The 16401-nt window shown below is 41.7% G+C and overlaps 1 protein-coding gene across 1 annotated transcript in view; it reads right to left on the bottom strand.

Moving 5' to 3' along the window:
- The window catches only part of CDH8 (cadherin 8), a 260715-nt gene extending 246861 nt beyond the window's left edge, over window positions 1–13854 (bottom strand). Inside the window, exon 1 of the mRNA XM_075009191.1 lies at window positions 13576–13854. The gene's annotated coding sequence lies outside the window, so the exon portion shown is untranslated. The remainder of the gene's footprint in view (window positions 1–13575) is intronic.
- Window positions 13855–16401: the final 2547 nt, after the last annotated feature.

Below are 16401 nucleotides of genomic sequence, written 5' to 3'. Positions count from 1 at the left end.
TTCATTTGAATCAAAAGCAAAGCAAACCTCTGGATGCCATGAACCAACATAAAGATTAAAGACCAATGCCAGGGATCAAATCAGGTACCTCCAGAGCTCGAAGACTTAAGTCTTGCCAACTTACTTTAAATTGGGGAGGGAACACTCACTTCCGCTGTGAATTTAAAAGAGAAGGTGTCACATAACACACACTGACCTGTGAGTTACACCTGCACCAGAGAAATCTTTCAGATGAACCTATCCTGAGATCTTTGTTCTAATTGGCACTTTTTTTTTTGCCAATCACAGGACTGAATAATAATAAAATACTTTTCATTTGAAAGGTTTTTTTAAAAAAAAACAAAAAACAACTAATTAATCTCATTAGGACTGAACTGTTCTTCACTGAACTGAGTCGACTGTAAGGTCTGTCCTTACTGAGGGAGTTCAACAAGAGCATTCTCCCATCAACCTCCCTTACTCCTTGTAAAAGCAGGAGTACAGGGAGATCAAGTGTGGACCCCAGAGAGATCAATTTCACGTGTCTTTAATCAGACACATGAAATAGAACTCTGGGAAATTGATCGTGAACGTGTTGATCGCCTGTTAAATGTAGACATACCTTCAGTACAGCCAGATTAAATGGCGTGTAGTCACTGCTAGCATGTCAAGATTCTTTACCTCTCACTGGATCCAGTCCCCGTGTAGCTCCATGGGAGAGGCTACAACAATACGTCAAGCAAACAAAAAGCAGCAACAGTAGCAGCAGCATTCATATACAAATCACATATCATTAAACCTAACTCAGTAAAGCAACCTGGCAAAAAGCACGGTTAACTTGAACACTGTGATCATACCTGGGCACCACATTCTCCAGGATCAGTGGGAAAGAAAGTTGCAGCAGGTGAGTGGCCACGGAAGTTACCCATGTTAGGGGGAGACAGTCCCGCTTTACTCAAAAGTTACTTGAGTAAAAGTACAGCTGCTCTCGGAGGGAATGTACTCAAGTCACCAGTGCCCCTCTGAAAAACTACTCATGGGAAAAGTACACACATATGCATGCATAACACATCTCGATTCTGCTCAAGTAGCCAGAAGTAAAGCAGCTACACTTTTATTCAAGTAACTCTTGGGATACTTTTCCCATTTCTATTTAAGAGGCAGGGTGATCTTTTCTAGTTAGGAAGGGGGAACAGTTTTGTTTCTCCAGTTCTGGAGCCAACCAGAGACTGTTCCAGTCTCTTAGTTGTTCTAATATATTCCTGGCTGCACACAGCACAAAAACACTATTTACCAATCAGGGATCACTGTGCAATAGGGACCATCAGCCATGTTCCCTTTCCCCTTGATTCTCAGCATGTACCAAGGACTGAGGAAGAGGTATGGTACTTAGGTAGTGTCTCTTTGCCATCTGAGGATCCCCGCCATAAGGTCAGATCTGTAGGCTCTCCACCTGCCTTGTGCCATCAGGACAACACAAAATAATAGCGACAGCAGGAGTAAAATGTGTCCCTTAAGCTGCTATTTCCATTATTTCTGAAGATTTGGTCTGTTTGTGAAAATATAACCCTTAACATTTGTCATTTTCTCAGAAACCACAGCGGTCTTTTTTAGGTGTCATGTCTGACAGGTATTTACTTACCACCCTAATTCTAATTCAATAAACCTTTTTGGCTGAGAATATGTACAAATACAGCCTTCATTCTCAGAATGAACCTGAGGGGGTCAGTGATTTTCAAACAATGTAATAGTCTAGATTTTGGCCAATAAAGGGATTTTTTCAATATAAGAAAGCTAGGGAGATATGACCCTTTCTAAATTAAGAGTGTGCTGGATAACAGTTTCAGATAATCAGACTGAAGCTATCTGTAAACTGGTTGGTTCCTCCAAACAAAAGTTAAAGAGAATCTAATCAGGTAATCATGAATTATTTGTTTCCTGCAATAGGATCTACTTGCTACATGACCTGATACGCTTTTAGATAGATACTAACAAAGCACAGTTATGTTTGGAATCTGGTAGAACGTAGGAGTTCTGGCACGGACCAATTGACTTAATTTACACTAATGGCCACTCCAGATTACACTTGTATGTATTTTATTAAATGCCCACTTTTGGATTAAAGGAAAAGGAGAAGTATCTTTCAAGTACACATCCACACACACTCATATCTTGCTGCACTCATACACTTACAGAAGCAAATTCATGCAGGTGAAGAACTGCATAGGGAAAGTGAGGAAGCCAAGATATAGCAGGTCCAGTGTGTTTGGCTGCAGTCATGAAGCCAGGCGTGACAAGCTGATTGCATGACTCCCCTCAGTCAGTGCCATCTATACTGGAGAGAGGGGGAGAGGCCGAGAGCCCTGGTCTCCTCTTGCCTTCCCAGCCAGCTGAGACTAACTCCTGCAGCATGGTGATGGCAAAAAGCACTCTCTTAACTTCACATCCCTCTTTTTGTATGTTCCACTCCATACATCTTGCCCTGTCCAGCTGCCCCATGACACTGTATGACCATGAGTCATCATCTAACAGCAGATGGGACTTCGATCTTCTCTTGATGTGGCCTCTTTTCTTGGTGGGTCTTTTGCAGGGCTCAGCTCCTATTTTTCTCTGTCCATCTAGGTGCTGCTGGCAGCTGGTTATCCAGACAGGCTGGCTTTAGGGACTGATTCAATTGTACTTATACCCCAATCACATTTTCCTCACTCACACAAAGTCTCATGCTCGAGAAAGCAATTTATTTTGCAAAGTAACAGCCAGGATTTCTTACAGGCTTATAGTATCTATAAGCAATTTCTTACTAACTTATAGCACTTAATAGAAACCTGGCAGCTTATAGTTCTTACTAACTTATAGTACTTAATAGAAACCTGGCAGCTGCTGCAAAACAAAGCTTACAAAAAGTTACAGGACTTACATGGTGATACAAATCTGCATATGCTTTGAAGCACATAACACAATTTATTCTGCCAATGGATGGAAAAAAAATTAGAGGGAATAATGGCACGGACCAATGTCATATTGTGGTAGTGGTATACAAAACACATAGCAAAGAGCTTACAGCCAATAAAGTTGATAGGCTAGGTCGCACTCCCAGCAAGCACCACTTGTTGGAATTATGTTGAAGCATTATAAATGCTAATTATACTCTCAATTCCAGATTTTGCACCAGTTGATATCATGTACATACAACCTGTTTAAGGGCCAAATCCTAGTCTATTGATACCAGTCATAGAATGGACTTTGTGGGAGCAATAGAATAAGTATGGCAATAAGCAATTATATGAAATTCACTGAATAATTACTTCAATTCTCATCTTTTATGGTAATTTGGCAGTTAACATATTGGTAACAACCAGTATTAATTTCATTACAACTATTTTGCAATTATACTGTATCTTTTAAAAATGTACTAGAGAGGTCATGGAATGTAATAGGATTGTTATAAAGATGAGTAAAGTTAGTAAAATTATTAATGCAAATGCTTACTAAGAAAGAAAATGGAGTAAGGTCATAAGAGCTTGAAAAATCAATTTATTTTTAGATTTTTCAAACCACAGAATGTCTTTCTGGCCAAGTAATCCACTTTATTAGATTGCTAGTGCATTGATTTACACCATGATCTCCAGTCAAGGAGATTTTACAGCCTCTCTAGAGTTTCTTCACATCAGGAAATGTTGAGGATCCTCTTACCAATTGCTGCATCTTCAGGACAATCCACTTTTAATTTCATTCTGCATTCATTGCTGCCTTGTTGATCATTGTGATTACAAGCTATAGATAAGTCCTCTGACCTCACTATTTCATTGAGGGGGACTTTGTCAATTCTTAGACGATTGTTTCAGTTGCATTACAAATCTTGAAGTATTGATTTATTTAAATAAATTACACTGTAGGAGCCAGATAATTAAAAGTTTGTGAGATATATTTGGCTAAAGAAGGCTTTTGCAAATGCTTCAGCTTCCACTCAAATAGTCTGTCAGAACACACAGGAAGTTATCCTTTCATCAGTCGCTGGGAAGACTGGCTATGATATAAAATAGCAATATCATGGTGAGAGAGATGGAACCTAACAGCATCAGAGGTCTAGTAAAGATGCTTTGGGTCTTATCTAGTCAGAGTTTAAACCCAGAAGAGACCTTCAGATCATTTAGTTTGGCTTTCTATATATCACAGGGCACCAACACCACTAGCAGCTGAACACAACTGAAACTAGACCAAAGTACTACAAGCCACAGGAGATCAGACTATTATAGCTCATTTATACACGCTGTCTTGGCACACTGATTCAATGCAGTCAAATCCTGAATACAGGCAGCCCAAAAGAGGTGAGAAGTATGTTCACCAAGTTATTAAATCTTTGGTTAGAACAGGTTACTTTGACTGTGGTGATCTTTGTACTGTAGGCGCTCCCGAAATCACAAAATTCCATCAGACTCACATTGGAGTTCTTGCCCTGTACAGCAAATTTCATTGAAAAACCTCAAGTCCCTGCTAGAAAGAAAGAGGATAGGTAGGGCTTTAGATGACAACTTTCACTCAGGTTAGGAAAATACAAAAAGACAGAGAATCAAAACCCTTTACAATAGTTAATATCCTCCCATTGGCTCCCTTTATTTGGAATATACTCATCAACAATGACACTCTGCCTAGTACTTTGTGTTGTCAGAAAAGAAGCATGCAGTCTAAATGAGTAAAAATATGAAAAAAATCTGCAAAAAATAATTTAATAGCCAATGTAGACACTTTTGTACTTTACATTGTGCCTCCTTTGTCAACACGTGGAAGCTTTTTCTTCCTCACTATTGTTAATATTTTTTTCTTTTAGCCCTTTCTCCCCTTCCTGCTTACTTTATACAGTAGCTAGAATATCATTTCTGTTTTCTTTGGAGTTACACTGTTCTATGTGTCCTTCAAGCTCAATCCTTTCTAGTTTTACATTTGTCACCGTACATGGGCAATGCTTCCACTGGTGCTCCTTAGTTGACTTTTTTTTAAGGCTTCTAACAGGATGACAGCAGCGTGATGCAGACCCTTCCCACTGTGCGAGGCACAATTATCTTCCCTCTGCTGATCCTATCCTTTCAGTTTAGTAAACCATGAAGTTTGTCAACAGTAAAAACACATGGGTCTGATACCCCACTCCTTACCTGTGTGCATAATCTTTGCTAGTATTAGCAACCCTCCAATATTCAGTAGGGCTACATCTACACAGAATGCTGCTGCTGGCAGGGTCATGCAAATGAGGGCACTTGACAGTGCAGATGAGGCACTCATTTACAAATAGTGCGACTCACTTGCATACTCTCATGTGATCACTGTCCTGGCAGAGGCTTCTGTTACCACAATACAAGCTGTGTAGGTGGGGGTCTGTCAACCAAGACCCTCATTGTCAACAGCACTTTATCCCTCATTTTGTCGGGGATAAAGGCGAGGGGATCTCAAGAAGCGGGGGTCTGGTCAACAGACCCCTATCTACACAGCTTGTTTTGTGCACTAAAGCCTTAGCCAGGACAGCAATAATGTGAAAGTATGCAAAAGAGGTTCATGATTTGCAAATGAGCGCCGTCTTTGCATTGTCAAGTGCCCTTATTTGCACGACTCTGCCGGCAGCAGCATGCTGTGTAGATGTAGCCTGTGTAACTTGCCACTGAAAAACCTAAATAAATTGTTTAAACAGAACCATCAAGATTTCACAATTGGCTATGCCACTGACCCTAAAACATCTTCATCCTTCCCCTTCCCCACCCAAAATTTTTCCTGTTCACAACAATTGCATTGTGCCTGAAATTTGTTTGCAAGCTTGTAGGGCTAACATCTTAAGTTTGACTCAGTGTGCTTTTTGACACTGCATAAGTAATACACAAAGAATGATACATAACAGGGTCCCTCTTCCAATGGTATTACCTTCCCATAGTCAGTTCCACTAACCAAGCAATGTCATAAGGACAGAGTATTATCAAATATATATGCAAATCATTTGTACTAGTTTACTGGTATATATTGCTGATGGCAATTTACTGCAGTCATGGTTTCATCAAAAACGAAGCCAAAGGCAGACTGAAAAAGAATGACTTATTTTGAGAAAAGGGCCAAGAAACACCCTGGTAAAGATTTGTTCTTAACTGCTACGTCCCACGCACACACTCTAACACTCTCTGTGAGAGAGAGAGAGAGAGTGTAAAGACATGCTGCCTTAATTTTCAAGCTTAGTCATGCATTGCTGCTTTTTATAGTTAGAAGGGGTGAACAATTCTCCCAGTTCTGCAAAGGAGTATTTTAAGCTGCAATATTGTATTGTTAGAATTTACACAAGCCTGCCCCGAAAGAGCTATGTCCATGCACACATGTATACACAATCGTTTCTTCAGTATAGCCTCTGAAGAGGTCCCTCTCTCTCCACTCCCCTCCCTAACCATGTTCAAGGTGGTGGTTATTCAACAGCCCACAAGATTACAACTGCCTAAAACAACATCACCTTGTTCTTTCAAAAATAAAGTTAAGGTGTGGGAGATTTGCAATCTATACCATTACTCTGCCTCATTTTCCCTTCCTCTTCTTCCTCTGTGAGAAAACATACAGTCAATGCTCTGGTAGGGAGACAAGGCTTCTCCTGAAATCAGATCATTCCACAGCTGGTTCATGAGTCAGAATGACAGGAGATTGATTCACTTCACCATTTTCCTGCCATTATGGGGGATCTCAGGAACTGGTGCCCCTCAGTCCCTTCTATACCCTCTCTGTGGGGAATACCAGACTAATCTCTTGTGAGCCATGGCACTTCAGTCTATGTTCTGTTGTTGGGTTTAGTATGCAGCTGCTGGATAGTGTAGATGTCCTGTGACATACAGAAGGGCATACTAAATGATCTAGTGGTCCCTTCTGCCTTAAACTTTATAACTCACTAAATCAAATTTACCCATTCCAAGCCAATGAAATACCATAGCAAATTGTCCATTGTTATTCACTTAATTGCATAATGTGAAGACCGACAATATCTACATAAAACTATAATTCTTTCTATTTGCATAATTCATTGAAATGGCTATGTACTGAAAACCCCCTCTGAAGGTGCCTACAGTCTGCCTTCTGTGAAGGGGAGAGGGTAGAATCAGTGTGGGATCTAGGAGTTTTTCCCTGCTTCTAACTGGTAGGATGATCCTGTCCAACACAGTTTAATCCTTTGATAGTTTAGCCACAGGCTCCAATTTAGCAAATGTGAACTTTAAGCACGAGTATTGTTTTTGCTAAAACAGACTAACGCAGCTACGCCTCTGAATCAGGACTACCACTATAAAGTAGAAGTGTTCACCACCTCGCAGAGCTATCCCCTAAATGCATCATCAAAACCAGTTGATTTTGTATTGTTCTTAGCACTTCAAAACCATTCATGTTTTCCCAATATATCATTTGCTTTTCAAGAGTGTCTAGGACCCCCACACATGGCACAGGGCCCCCCTGTGCTAAGTATTATTCAAAGGCATCCCCTGAATTTACATGTTTAGTAATACAACTTGCTTGATCACATTTCATTTCCAAAGTAATGACTATTTATATCATTCTAGTGACTTCATGTAAATACTACGGAAACACTGCATTAAAATAAACTGATACTACACACTATGTGCCATGCTTGTGCATTTCAGCATGTCAAGCCTAGTTAAAAATATAATAAAAGTTTGTGTGCCAGAGGTTGAGGGTCAGATTTCCCACTGATGTGTGTCAGTTCACCTCCACCTTGCTGTGCTGAGAAGCTGATGCCAGCTCAAAACAGAGAGAAGGAGAAATGTCAAATTCCATGTGAACCACCAAAGCATTCTCATAGATTATAAGACTAAAATGCAATATGGTCACATCTACTTCATTTTATTTGTATAGCAAGGGAATTAATATGAACTCATTTTGAAAATTTTCTACTGTTCTGTGATTAAAGCACTTTTCCTCCCACCAAAAGAGAATACTAAACTATGTGTAGATTTAATAGTTTTACCTGCTGCCAATGTCATCTCTCAGACCAATTCTAGTTTTATACAGGTGTATTAACTAATTGGAAAGATCTATAACATTTTTAAAGGTGGAAGGGGAGTATGCATGTTGTGCATCGCATGTAGAGAGCTCTTAAAAAGCAAACAGACTGGCTGTGACTGAGAATTAGGTGTTAACTATCCTCTGTCTAGGGCATCATTTATCATCCGACTTTGAGCAACTGAGATGCGCTTATCCTGTTCTTATTGAAAATTGTTTTACTATTAATGGAGGACATAAATATGGTTTCTCATTTTTTTTTTAGTAATCCATTGACATACTACAGAAACCATTATTGTTCTTTCCTTGATTTTCTTTAGAGAATGTCACCTATCATGCACAATTAAACAAAGTCACATAAATAACCTTTTATATCAACCTGAAATATGACCACAATGACACTTGTTTAAAGACCACTTATATATGAATTTTCTCTTGAAATGTCAGAGAATGAAAATCCATACAAAAAAGGGAAAAGTAATATTGTTGGTCTTTGCAGACAGCACATAGTAATTATGGTTGCTGTGCTAAAGTTTGGTTAATATTCTCTAACAGCAATATATGAAAATAGAATTTAAGATCTTGATCATGCACCACTGAAGGCAGTGGAAGTTCTCTCACTGAAGGAGTAGAATCAGGCCCTATATTTATTTTTGGCATTTTACATCTGCAAAGCTGAACTATATTTCTTCCTCTGAGTTACATTTGATGCCTGCTTCCAGAGATTAAAGACCACAGGATCACAGGCTTTATACTACAAATTTCAAATTCAGCCAGGGTAGAAATTAAGATGCATTGGTCATGTGGTTAATTGAAAGAAAATAATGACCAGATATTTTCAATCCATAATAATTAGGTTCATTGTCAGAAGTGTGTATTTGCTGGCAAAACTTATGAACTGCATACTTCTAAAAGTAGACAGTTTGCTTTACATGTTGGCAGTTAGTTTGTACATACGTGTTTGTATGATTAAACATTAGCACTAGCAAAGTGAAAGTGATTAAAAATAGATTCAAACTGTCGGCCAAGTTCCATAAAGTAAGCTATATAGTAGTCCTTAAAATTAACCTGCTTGAATTTAATTACTCACCACTAAGTCTGAAAACTACAAGTAAGCTGATCAAGTAAAAATTGATAAGAGATACTGTTTTTAACACAATACCCAACTGCTTCCATTGAGAGTAGTATCCTGAACAAAACACAAAGCATATTCCCTTTAACATTTTGGGAATAGTGGAGGAAGTTGGCCTGAGAAATGCATAAATGCAGTACAGGAAAAGCAATATAGGTTTTGCATGTCCTGAGCCAAATCCTGTTCATATAAGTAATTCAGAGCCCAATCAACTATGACTTTAAGCATCCCAGCTCCCATAGACTACAGTGGGAATAAGCGGTGCTTAGCACCTTGTTAGGGCCAGTTCTGCAAGTAGTACCATTGCCATAAAATGGTAATTGAGAGCAATGGACTACTCACATGAGTAAGGCAAGCAGGAATTGGTACTCTAATTGGAGTCAGCTGCCATATTATATATATATATATAAAATCCACTGCTGGTAAACTATGTCTAAGGACAGTAACAGAGAGATGCCATGCTAGTCTATATACTATCAAAACAAAAAAAGCAGTTCAGTAGCACTTTAAAGACTAACAAAATAATTTATTAGGTGATGAGCTTTCATGGGACTGACCCACTTCTTCAGATCATGTCTACGGACTATGTTTCTATGTCAGCCCTTCTTTTCACTGTATTCCAGTGAGAAATACTTGGAAGTTAAAATTGCATCTGTAGTTGAAAGGCCACTGTGTGGGTGCTGTTAACTTGATTAATCAAACTAAGAAACCTAAGTGTTCAAGAACGGGGGGAAATAGCTGAAAAAGTATACTGTATTGACTCTTCTGTTCAATTTCTAAAGGATAAACTTCCTCTAATACTTATGTTTAGAAAGCTATGAAGTGTACCACTTATTCTATGGCAACAAGGCTAAAAACATGTTGAATTTACATCATCTAATTGAATTCTACTTATGCAGATTTATGATAGCAATGATGCTTAAAAACACTGCAACCCAAAAGTCTTAAGAGTTCCCCTCCCACTGGTAAAATTAATGTGTTATTTGCAAATTCAAATCTCACAAAGTCTTTTATGATTTTCTGTAATGCAGATATAATCAAGGTGCATACAACTGCTATTAAAAGTTTGTCCAAAAGGTCAGCCTTTATAATGAGGATGCTTTAAAATGGAAAATACAACACAATATACCTGTGGCTTGTATATATCATAATATCTGATTGGTTATACAAAACGCTGTAAGTAGACATTAACATTTATACTAGGTAGCATTAGCAGTTGCTTTCTTAGGAAGTATTTGTATAGATACTCTTATTTTGTCATAACTGTTAAAGATTTGCAGCACCAAGAGCACTTTAGGTTGACTCTGTCTCTTGTCAAAGATCCATTCTTGTTCTTATATATAAAATTCCCCCCCCCCCCATATTCATGATGGGAAGTAAAGTGGTATTACTGCTGGCTGGGTTATAGCACAAGATCTTCTACTTATTTGTATATATCCAGGGTCATATGGATGCGCCCTAAGCCCCTCATTCTAACAGCTAACTAAAAATTCCCAGAAAAAAGACACAGGGTATGAGGATCTTCAGGAATCAACATCTTTATGAGGGAATAGACAATTCCATGGTGATAGAAGAGACAGAATTCTCTAGAAAGCAATATAGTTTCTCTAAAAGTAATATACCTACAGCTGTATCATTGTGTGCATGTGCATTTGTGTGTGCTCATCTACATGTGGATAGATAGATCTGTAAGCAACAGAAACGTAACCAATACATTGTCTAACAAGATTGCAAAGAATGCCAACAGTGAGACAAATAAAACGTCCAATCATTAAGCCTTTTATTAATTTTGTAGTGATGTAATACCATTGGAAAATTTTATGGAAACAAAGACTAAGCAAATTGATACCTGGTCTATGACTGTGGACACCCTCTTATAGGCTTTTTGGAAGAGATAGTGAGTATGGGTTGGCAGTACTGAAGTGATCTGGAAAAGCGTCAAGAGACATCATCTGCTAAGGATTCCCTCCCATATAGTTCTATAAAGATTTTTTTTAAAAGATGTTTAATGTCAATGGAAAATGACTACCAATAAATCATAGGGAGACTTTATATAAACAGCATCAACATTTGTTAAGCAGCTAAAAACAATATTATTTTATTTAACGGCTTTTTAACATAAGAAACCTCCCAAATAGCTTTTTTTGTGACTAACACCACATTTCAATTAATAATAAATTATTCACTCAGCTGTCATAATGTACCTATGTCCACAAAAGGCAGCTTCTAGATAGCATAGCTGCATGGGGCCCTGAACTTACAAACAGAAAATGAAATCCATTAAAGCCTATAAATGTTATAAATGTAAGTATTGCAGAAAGATTGAAAAGTGCTTCAATAAATAGCAATATTAAAAAGCAAACAGCTATATTCAGAGGGGAAGATTATGAGTAATTCTGCATTCAGTGAGGCACAACTGTGAGGTTGAATGGATGGAAAAATCCTATTCTAGAATATTATCTAAAGAGAATTGATACTTATATGGATTTGGCTTTAAGGTTGAAACGGTCACACAATTAGGCCAAGGGGTGACATTGTAGAGAGCTTGTGGATATTGATGTTATCGGATTTTGTATTTCTGGATTTGATGAGTAATGTTTCAACATGTGTGCAAGATACCATCCATGCATTTAGCCATTTTGATAATTTCTGTCATTAAGACAGCTGAAAAGTACATTGGGACTATTTTGCTTGCTTTTATTTATTTGATTGCTCACTACTTACAGTAAAACTACATTTCCTGAGAAGCCAATTGTTTAAAAAACAAACAAACCCAAAACACCCATCTTGTTGCTAACAATGGATGGTAGAGGAATCTCTTCAGATTTGTTGTCATAGGAAAGAATCACATATTTCTCTTCACCCTTATTGCAAGAAACTCCTCATGAATTTACAAAAGAGGATGAGTTAAATTAAGAGGATTTTTATCTATTGCTTTGTTATTTATCAGCTATATGCTTTAATTGAAATTGAAATGAGCAGCTGTTAGCAGGCTTTCTATTAAACGCTAATGTTGTAGATTTGAAAACAATAGACAGCTAATGTTATTTGGTTTCTTACATTCAGCAGTCCAAGGAAACAGCTGGCAATGATGCCCATGAAGACAAATGGCTAGCCATTGATGTACTCATCAAGTTGGCTGCTTAAAGGTGTCAGATTTTATTAAAGTTTAAATTCTTATATTTAGAGGAAGGGAAAGCACAGAGAACGGGGGGAAGGGGGCATATCAAGGGTATGGAGAATCTGATACCTGTTGGTAAGCAGACCCCTCCTTTATAATGCTATTAACTGCCACTTCGGATAGATTCAATCCTGTTGACTCTGCTACTTCATGTAAACTGTTTAAAATGAGAGAAGGTCTAGAAGAGCCTCAACGGCCATCAGTCACACAGAGTCCTTGCTTATGTTAAGTGGGGCATCTTCATAGTTGTAGTGTCTGAATAAGGACTTGGGTTATCCTCCTTTATACTAGCCACAGGGAAATAAAAGGCCATGAGTTTTCTATTCGGAAGCTTTGCACTGCGATAGTCTGATTCGGTGACTCTTGCTCTTGTAGAGCTGATACAGCCTAGCAGGGAGGCTATCTGCTGACAGCTCGGGTCTCCCGGTTGGGCTGTTACCACCAGGCAGATGTGAGAGCCAAGCAGGAGGTCAGAACGAGTTAGTCCTTGCCTGGCTCAGTGGCCGAAAGGGTTAACGGACCAGCCCGTGTTAGGGGGAGAAACTCCTGCCTTCTAGTCTAGAAGCCTCCGTAATGATGCAACTCGCAAGCAACTGGAGCTAAGGGCTTTGCGCCCTCTCCCAAGTTTCAGCCGGGTGCCTCCACTGTTGAGTCACCAGGGACAGGGAACGAAAACCAACTTATGGGAAAGGGATGCCCCTCTCGGCTCCTGGTGGCTAAAGCGCCCTTGCCGCCCCAGCGCAGGGAAAGGGAGCAGGCGGGAGACTCGCCTTTCAGAAAGGAGAAGGCTACATCAGAGCCAAATCCACCCATGGATTTACTGGTGGGGGGGTTGGCTGACCCAAGGGTCTGGAGGGATAAATGGGGGGAAGGGAACCGCCCCCGCCACCCTTATGATTCTTCTAACCTCCGTCATTGAGATATCTGGCCGGGGGCTGATTTTCATGCTGAGCACGGAAACTGCCACGGACTTCCATGCAGGAATGTAGCCTCTGCTCCCCGCCGGCCGCCACTTCGGAGATGCGCCGGAGCAAGGAAAGCACCCCCCGGGGAGGAAACGGGCACTCCAAACCAGCGCACCGCCCCGGTGGTACCCAGCTCCGCCGAGCCGGAGAACCCCCACCGGCTCCCCACTCCCGGAACCCCCACGCAGGAGCCACTGCACGCCAGGCTAACGAGGCATCGGCTGCAAGCGCGGCCAGCCCGAGCCCGGTTCAGGGCGCGAGCCCGCAATAGCTCCCGAGCCACAGATACTCACGCGTCCGGGTAGCCGGGCAGGGCTCGGGATGCTCCGCTTCAGGGGGAGGCAGATCCGAGCCGGCCCCCCCGGGTAGGCAGGAGCCTCCAGGCTTCTCTCATGCTTTCAGGTGCCGCCGCTGCCGCCGCCGCCGGAGGAGAAAACGCGGCTCCCGCGGACTCTCGGCTGGTCGTGCCCGCGCGGTGAGCGAGGTCTCCCCGTACGCGGCTCAGCGGCGGCTGCAGCCCATCGCCAGGGAGAGCCCGAATAAATCCACTCGCGCAGGGGCTGAGCGCTCCGGCGCGCCCGCCTGCCCGCTGGAACTGTGAAGCGAGGCGGAAAAGTGAGCGGGGAGCCTCCCCTGACAGCTCTTATTGGGCTGCGCTCGGAGGCAGGGCTGGCGCCCGGCGAGGCGCAGAGCGGGCTGGGCTGGTGTGCCAAGCTAGTAAGCGCACAACTTTTCCACACATTCCAGACCCATTCATGCCCGAGCTCCGCCTCGGGGGCTGTCTAGGCGCAGGGAGGAGGGAAGGAGAAGGGGGGGGGGGGGCTGGGCGCTCACAGGAGAGAAAAGGGCAGAGAAGTGGGGGGAGACGGGAGTGTTTGGGGAGCTGGGAAGGAGACGGGTGTGGGGGGAACAGGAGAGAAGTGTGGGGATACACGAGGAGAAGGGTGTGCGGGGTAGACAAGAAGGACATGTGAAGGGGAGACGGGAGAGGAGTGTGTATGGGGGGCGAGACAGGAGATGGGGTGGAAGAGACGGGAGGGGAGTGTGTTGGGGGTGGGACAGGAGAAGGGGTGGGGATCTAGACAAAGAGGAATGTAAGGGGGAGACAAGGGAGGGGAGGGTGCATGAGGGAGACAGGAGAGGTGTGGGAGTACACAGAGGAGTGGAGTGTGGGGGTTAGACAAGAGAGGGATGTGTGGGGAGACAGGAGGGGAGAGGGTTGTGGGGGGAGAAGGGAGGAATATGGGGAGAGTGACAAGGGAGGGAAATGTGTGCAGGGAAACAGAGGTGTGTGGGTGGCAGAGAGTGAGATAAGGGAGAAGTCATCACAGCAACTGAGTGGGAGACCTGCTCCTGAGGGTCAGGGAGTGGGAGAGAGAGACTGGGAGCAAAAGGAGAGGGGAGCCTTCAGTGGGAAGAGGCTCAAGGCAACCTAGCCCAGGAAGAGCAAGTCCCCAAGAGGTAGAGGCACCCCCGGATGAGAGGTGAAGGGTTGGGGAGGAAGCTTTACAAGCTGGTGTGACAGAGTTGTCACTTTGTGTCCCCCTGGAAAGGCACTCAGAAAGCAGGGCAGTGCATGCGATACAAGAACCTAAAGAGAAAGGATAGGGAAAACAGGGGCTGAGAGAGGAGGGAGACCCGTAAGGAGGAAGAGGGATAATGGGAGGAGAAGTCTGAGTGGAATGAGATGGAGAGGGAGGCAGCAGGACAGGATGGTGAGGAGTTGGTGAGAGGGGGAGGAAAAGATAGGAAAGGATTAGGAGGTGATGATGAAGGGATGAAGGAAAGGGGAAATGAGGGGAGTGAGAAAGAGGGTCAGAGGATGCAGACCTCCCAGTGTGTTAAAACAGAAAGACAGGAGAAAGGAGGAATGCAGGGGGTGTATTATTAATTAGTATTGGGAAAGCAATAGGAAAAGAGAGAAGAAAAATATATAAGTTTGGGGGAAAAATGACAGAAGCCTGAAGTCATGCTGAGGGAGCTATTTTAAAAGCATTTATATGTAAAAATAAAATGTGTACAAGCAAAAGTCCAAAATTTCCCTTATAATTATAGGCCCACATCCAGTGTTCTACAAATATAGCTCTGCTGGGTGACCCAATTATAGAGCTTTCACGTCGGGTGGAACAAGGCTAGGTCCCTTCAGTACACCATGATGTGGCAGCATTAAGGGACAATTGCATCGTAAGAAGTTCTCTTCATAGGTTTGGGCGTCTTGGGTTTACAATGGACCTTATGGGTCCTAGTTTCTAGCTCCAGTTTGTGATCACTGATTGCCTGTTGTGATTTTACACATTCCAATCGCACAATATGCTGAATTCTTCTGAGAAGTACAGAGCACCCTCTACTCCTTTTTGCTTTAATAAAAGGCGCGGGTGCTCAGCACCTATAGAAGGAGCCCATAATGAAGTTTCTGTACAAAAGAACAAAAGAATTTTGTTATGCAAGTCAGACTAGCTGATAATAATGATCCCTTCTGGCCCTGAAAATCTATTAACAGAGTATATGTTTTCCTTTTGTTTGCACATTGGAAAATACCTGCCTTTGCATTGTTCTCTTTGGAAAATACACATGCACTCACATGCATGTATAATATTCAAATTTGTCAGTATATAATTCTGTGTATGCTGTTTTGAGAATGTTACAGGACTTTTGTTTGCAATTTTTTTATATCATGGTTCTGAAAGTTAGTTTTATAAAGCAATATAGTCTAGCACATTTTGATTCCACCTCCTTTAGTACTGTGTGACAGCAAAGAAGAGGGCTTCGGGGTAGGCCTATACCAAATAACCTCTTTTACTAAGGATATTTTTCATTTGGGCAGAGTTCTTAAATTTTTTCATTGTTGAGGTTAGCGTGTTGTTTTTGAGGGAGATATGCTTGTAATTTATTTAATCGATCTATTCTTATGACAACACTGTTGGGGGCCTCAAGCTCAGGCTTTGAAGAGGAATCTCTGTAAACTTCAAACATAGTGAGGTGTCATGATTGTGTAAGAGCAAAGGGTCTTTTAAGACTCGATTATGGATGGAAGGTGAATAATGGAGCCTCCTATTCCTGCGTAAGGGAAAGAGATAAACATAAAGCCAAGGCTGCCTATTAAATCTTTTTATATGCCA

The sequence above is a fragment of the Carettochelys insculpta genome, chromosome 14 (assembly GCF_033958435.1).
Source record: "Carettochelys insculpta isolate YL-2023 chromosome 14, ASM3395843v1, whole genome shotgun sequence".
In the NCBI taxonomy this organism is placed as follows: domain Eukaryota; kingdom Metazoa; phylum Chordata; order Testudines; family Carettochelyidae; genus Carettochelys; species Carettochelys insculpta.
Note: the sequence above shows the minus strand (reverse complement) of the source record. Positions and strands in the feature narration are given on the sequence as shown.